This window comes from Cynara cardunculus, assembly GCF_001531365.2.
Source record: "Cynara cardunculus var. scolymus isolate 2C chromosome LG 2, CcrdV1, whole genome shotgun sequence".
Lineage (NCBI taxonomy): Eukaryota > Viridiplantae > Streptophyta > Magnoliopsida > Asterales > Asteraceae > Cynara > Cynara cardunculus.
Window position 1 is genome coordinate 10,773,773 of NC_037529.1, and position 6,337 is coordinate 10,780,109.

Here is a 6,337-nt window from a genome sequence, read left to right on the forward strand (position 1 = left end):
TTTATAAGTTACATAAAAATTAAAGTTATACTTATTTTTTCGTATAAAATAAAAATGAGTTAAATTTTTTTAATAAAATATTTAATTTAATTATTAATTATATTTTTTTTGAAAAGTTATTAATTAATTTGAATATGTGAGTAAGGGTGATCATGAGTTGAGTTGATCGGGTTGAAAAATCTCAATCCAACATAACATAAACCTTACGGGTTGATCTGATTGATATATCATAATATTCTCCTAACCTTGGATATATTGTTTTCTCTAGTCTACTTGTAATTTATTTTTCATCATCAACCATTTGATACCACTTATTCATATTTCTTAAGTATATCGCATTCAATTAATTTTTTTTCTTAATTTGCATATATATAGGTAGAGGTTCATTTGAGAAGTGATAAGTATTTGAGAAGTAAAGAACTGATCCTAGTATTTCATATGGTCAAACCACCCTTCTAGAAACTTGACAGCTTCAAACCATCCTTTTCGATTTGCACATTTACAGAATCAGTCCTTTTAAACCAACAACCTAAAATATAACACCAAAGCCCATAAATAACAAGATTGGATAATAATAAAGTTGTATTTAACATCCCCTAAATCTTGACATTTAAACAAGTCAATCAACTTCAGTTTTAAACATAAGTAATTATATTGATTTATACCAAGAGACTTTGTGAAAACATCAGCAGGTTGCTCATTAGAGAGGATTTTTACAATTTTTAACACACCTGAACTATTCTTTTCTCGAACTTGATGGATATCAATTTCTATATGTTCAGTGTGTTAATGAAAAACAGGATTATGAGCAATTTCTATTGCAAATTTGTTGTCACGATATATATTTATGGAAAGTAAATCTTTAATTCTCAAATCTGTTAAAGTTTTAAAAACCCATATTATTTCACAAGTTGCAGAAGTCATTCCTCTATACTCTGACTTAGCAGAAGAACGAGAAACTGTATTCTGTTTCTTACTTTTCCAAGAAATTTTAGAATTTCCTAGAAACAAAAGTAACCAGTAACAAATCGTCTAGAAAAAAGACATTTACCCCAGTCAGCATCAACAAAAGCAGATAAGTGGAAAAATTCTGACCTTGTAAAACTAACACCCTTTCTTGGTGAAGACTTCAAGTATCTAAGAACCCTTGATGCCAATTTAAGATGGGACTGACTAGGGCTATAAACAAACCGAACGCCCAGCGAACCGTTCGGCAGGAAATTCGTTTATTTAATAAATGAACGAACATGAACAATTTTTTTTGTTCGTTTAGTTAAACGAACGAACATGAACAAGAGTCTCATTCATTCATTTATATTCGTGAACGTTCGTTCATTTACGTTTGTTTATATATTAATTATAATATATAGTTTTTATTTATTTAGTTTGAATTCAAATTTCAAAAAGCCTTTTAAGTATTGGGCCTTTTAAGTATTGATATATTAATGATGGTTGATGAATTGTGATTGTTTTGTGTATGTTTAAACTATGGTTAATTGGTGTGTAGCAGTTTATTGAATGACAAGTATTGGTGTTGGTTTGTTTATGTTCATTTATATTCGTTTAGGTTTGTTCGTTTGTGGATAAAAGGTTGTTCTTCGAAGGAAAGAACAAACAAAGGAGCCAGGTCTAAACAGATGAACATATCTGAAAACTTACTTGAAGAAGGTAAAGAACCCGGAGAAATAGTCCCCAATTAGAATGGACAGGTGGAATTTATCAAGAAACAACCAGATCTGAAGGAATAGGCCCTGAGAGAACAAACAGTCGCCTCAAACGACAACGGAAAAGATGAACAACCACCAAGAAGTTCGAGTTCATAACGATTAGAACAAAAAACAGCTCTAATACCATGCGACGATCTAAGCTTCAAAGAGCCATATGAAGGGGTGTGTGTGTATGTATGTATGTATGTATGTATGTATGTATGTATGTATGTATGTATGTATGTATGTATGTATGTATGTATGTATGTATATCAAGAAGTTTCAGATTGACCCTTCAAGTTTATCCACTAATGCTCCACTACCCTTCTAGAAACTTGACAACTTCAAACCATCCTCCTTGATTTGCATCTTTACAGAATTAGTCCTTTTAAACCAACAACCTAAAATATAACACCAAAGCCCATAAGGGTGCGTTTGGTATGCAGACTACATGAGACAGGACGAGACAAAAAAAAATAGTCTCATGTTTGGCATGTCATGGACAAAAAAAATGGGACAAGGTAGGACTATTTTTTATTTTAATGGGACAAATCTTGATCTTTCTTGTTCCACCAAAAAAGGTGGAACAACGTGTGACTAAAGTTAAAATGATAATATTTTGGTTGATTTGTTGTCATTTTACAATCATTATATGATATAAAATAACATTAAACAACATTTAGGGGTAATATGGTCATTTTAATAGTTTTGTCCCGTCCTGTCCTAGTCGTACCAAACATATGACATACAATTAGTCCTGTCCCGTCCCGTCCTGTCCCGTACCGTCCCGTTCGGTCCCATCCAGTCTGCGTACCAAACACTACCTAAATGACAAGCTTGGATAATAATAAAGTTGTATTTAACTATATATATATATATATATGTGTGTGTATATATATATATATATTAGATTTATATAATAATCTATAAATGAATTATATTTTACAAACTAAAAAATGGAATGTAAGATTTTTGTAATCACCTTCGTTATGGAGTTTTATTGAAGTTCATACTTTGTTGAGGTGACAATGATATAACATAGAAATAAATGACAAGTGAAGAAATTAGAAGTTCCACAACTATGGATGCTCCTATATTTATCTCGAACAGATTCTTCATTTTAGATGTTAAAACATCAATTATATTATTAAAATATTTAATAAAATATTATTTCTTTCTCTCAAACATTTATTTTAAAGACTCTTATCAGTAAAATAATTAAATATCATGTTTCCCTAATAATTATTATTTTTAGAGAAATCTTTATATTTGCAAAAATAAGTTATTATATTCTATTTTTTATTTTAGAGAATTGTTGAAGAAAAAAATATTCAAAATCTTTACTTTTTTTTCGTGTTGAAGATGTTAATAATTTCGAGGACACGTGTCAACCATTAGAAGAATTTGAGATAGTGGGCTGGAATGAATAGGAAAGTTGGTGGAGGTTGTGAAACAAAGTCAAATTATCAACTGATTTTGTCAGAATCCATATGATCGAATGTGGTTTGGGATTTAAGTCGATTTTATGAATTTTGTGACTGATTCCATGCAATACATATGGTGAAATAAATTTTAAAGATTTTTTTATCTAAATAATTATATTAAAATAGGAAAAAAATTAAGATTTTAATTTTTTTCTATTATTGATACATTATAATTAAAACAGAAGGGTACACGCATAATGCAGCGAAATATATCTTGATTTTAGTGTTCTGTTTGATTCTATCTCTGTAGATGTTATAATACTGTTTTTATATAGTTTTGGAAAATGGATAATGTTTTTATTGTTTAATAAAATATAAATTTGAAAATATCATAAAATTTCGAAAACAAATATATCAATGTTACTATCAAATTAATTATTTAAAAGTTCGTGTTTTTTGTGCAATTTCTGTAATTCTATTTTTTATTATAAATTATAATAACGAAGTAATTTATTTTTGATATAATAATATTTTTTTATAAGAAAAAGAATTAAATATTTTGTTAAAACTCAATAACTTTCCTAATGATATTTTAGATTTTTTATTTAAAATAAAATGTTTATCGTGTACTTGACTATGTTTATCTACAATTAGTTACATGAATTTAAACATAAAGTTTTAATAAGTTGTAATTACGCATAATTTATTTGTAATATTGAATTTTAAGTAATATGCATCAATTAACAATATTTCATGTATAAAAAATAATTTTTAAGAGTTTTTGTCAAATGTTTTATAATATAGTATAAATTTGTAGATGTATTAAGCTTTGCAAAAAAAAAATAAGGTTTTGCCAATAACTTTTGGGGGATTTTTGAGCGACTTATTAGAAAGTTTATCAAAATCTTGAAAGAAATGAAGGGTTCGATAATTTCAGCGTTTACATAAAATTTGGTTTTTGTTATGTTGTATTTTATTGGTAACGTGTTAAAAAGAAATAGTAAAATCTTTTAGCTAAAAACCCGAGTCAAACGGTTTAAAAAATTTATGCAACATAGTTAAATCATTGTATGTAAGTTAAACTGAGAGTGGAATAAAATTTGGCAATTATTATTCAACTCGAAATAATATGTATTTCAAGGTGTATAAATTGATGGTAGAGGACGTGGTTTCTTTAACTAAAACTTTGTATGTGTTTCATTCAAACTTATAAAATGATAATATTCTCTTGGGAAAAAAGAAGGCACAATCGTCTTGAAAGATGAACATAGGAAATGTCAGGTAAAAGATGTAAGCAGTTAGCAGGGCTGGTCTTATGTTTTGGAATTAGGATTACTAAGAAACTCTTCGGTATGATTTTCAATGGGTTTTTCTTGTGTAACAAAAATTTTATTTAACAATCCATGTAAAGATTGAGCAATTTCTTGTTGGTTTTTTGTAAGCACCAGATGGTTGTGATCTATGAAACAAATGGTCCAAATAAACAAGCAATCAAATCAAACAGCCACCAAATAACCAAAGTCCAAAATTCCTAATAACCAATAAACCAAATGAAGTATCAAATAGGTTTAGGAAAATCACTTAAATAGTGAAATCATTGGGATATATCAGATTTCAACATATAAACATCAAGTCCTCAACAAAACATCAAAGACAAGAAAAATAAACAAATCATGAAATCAATAAATCATAAATTAGGTCTTAGATAAGATAAGTAAATAAGAAGAAAAACACTTGGAATGATGAGAAACTAAGAGCAAAATTACATCGGGCATCACTAGCCACTGGGGCAAAATCAGATTGAGAGGAGCCTGGAGAGCAGAGACGAGAGTCTGGAGAGTCGAGAGATTAAAAGGGAGGCCGGGGATGTGCCTAGCGTGTGATAGGGCAGAAGCGAGGGAGACGAGAGTTGAGTCATGCGATAGGAACTACGAAGAGAACAAAACTATAGAAGGTCAGAAGCACTGTTAAAAAAGAAACTAAGCCTACTAAAAATAATAATATGTAGGTTAGACTTCATTGCCCCTTAGGCTGGGCTGCCCTAGGCGGTGGCCAACTTCGCCCTATATAAGAGTCGGCCCTCACAATAACAGAACATGGTGAGTTCGTTTTTTATAGACTTTATATAATTTGCATTGATATATGTATATATACACATTGTAATTGAGATTTCATGCGGAGAAATGATGATATCATACTGTATACCATGAAGCTATATTATACAAAAATATTCATTTACAAATGAAGAAAAGGATGCGAAAGACGTGGTCGAACCCCACACACCTCCAAAGACGTGGTCGAACCCCACACACTTGAAGGACATCATAAGAAGCAATGTTCAAGAGTTTCAACCTCAGTCCCGCACTGAGGGCAAAAACACTGTCCATGTCCTTGCCCAAACAGTCGAAAACATCCAGAATCACTAGCCTTCCACGACTTGACCTCCAAATGAAAAGGTTGACTCTGATAGGAAGAGTTCTACGCCAAAGTGGAGCACCATCCTGCATTTCCCCACTCAAAATCCTCCTATCAATCAACCCTTAAGACATCGAATAGAAAACAATCTATCATTCGATAGAAATTAGACCCGTTTATCTTCCTACCGGTCATTAGGACTAGTCGAAGAACTTCGAACCCGAACTCAAGAGTAAAGAGTTCCTCAAGCTCACCTTGAACCCTCTACATCACCGTCATGTGATCTAAAACGTATAAATTAGTTTCTACGTCATAAGTATTTAACTTATTCAATCGGTTCTCTGTAAAAATAATCATAAAATATAAATATTCGAAAATTTGGTATATTAATTAGGGAAAAGTCTAAAAAAACTCAATTGAATTTAATGTTTGAAATGATTAAGTTCTTGAACAGTTTTTTGGAACAAATAAGTCTTTGGATATTCCAAAACATGTTAAATAACTTTTTGGACTATCTAAAACCCGTTAGATACATTCTTATGACCTATACAACAAGTTAATGTGGTAAAATAATGGAAAAAGTTCGAAAAAAACCCCAATGAACATTCATATTTTGAACGATTAAATCTCTAAATATTTTTTGAACCAAAAAGTATTTAGATCTGTAAAAGTAAACAAATATAACAAAAAAAGTACTTTCATTTACAAAAAAATAATTACATATAAAAAATATTTTTGATAAAATTTATTTAAATTAAAATTAAAATATATTTTGTCAGTGATTTTTCAAAC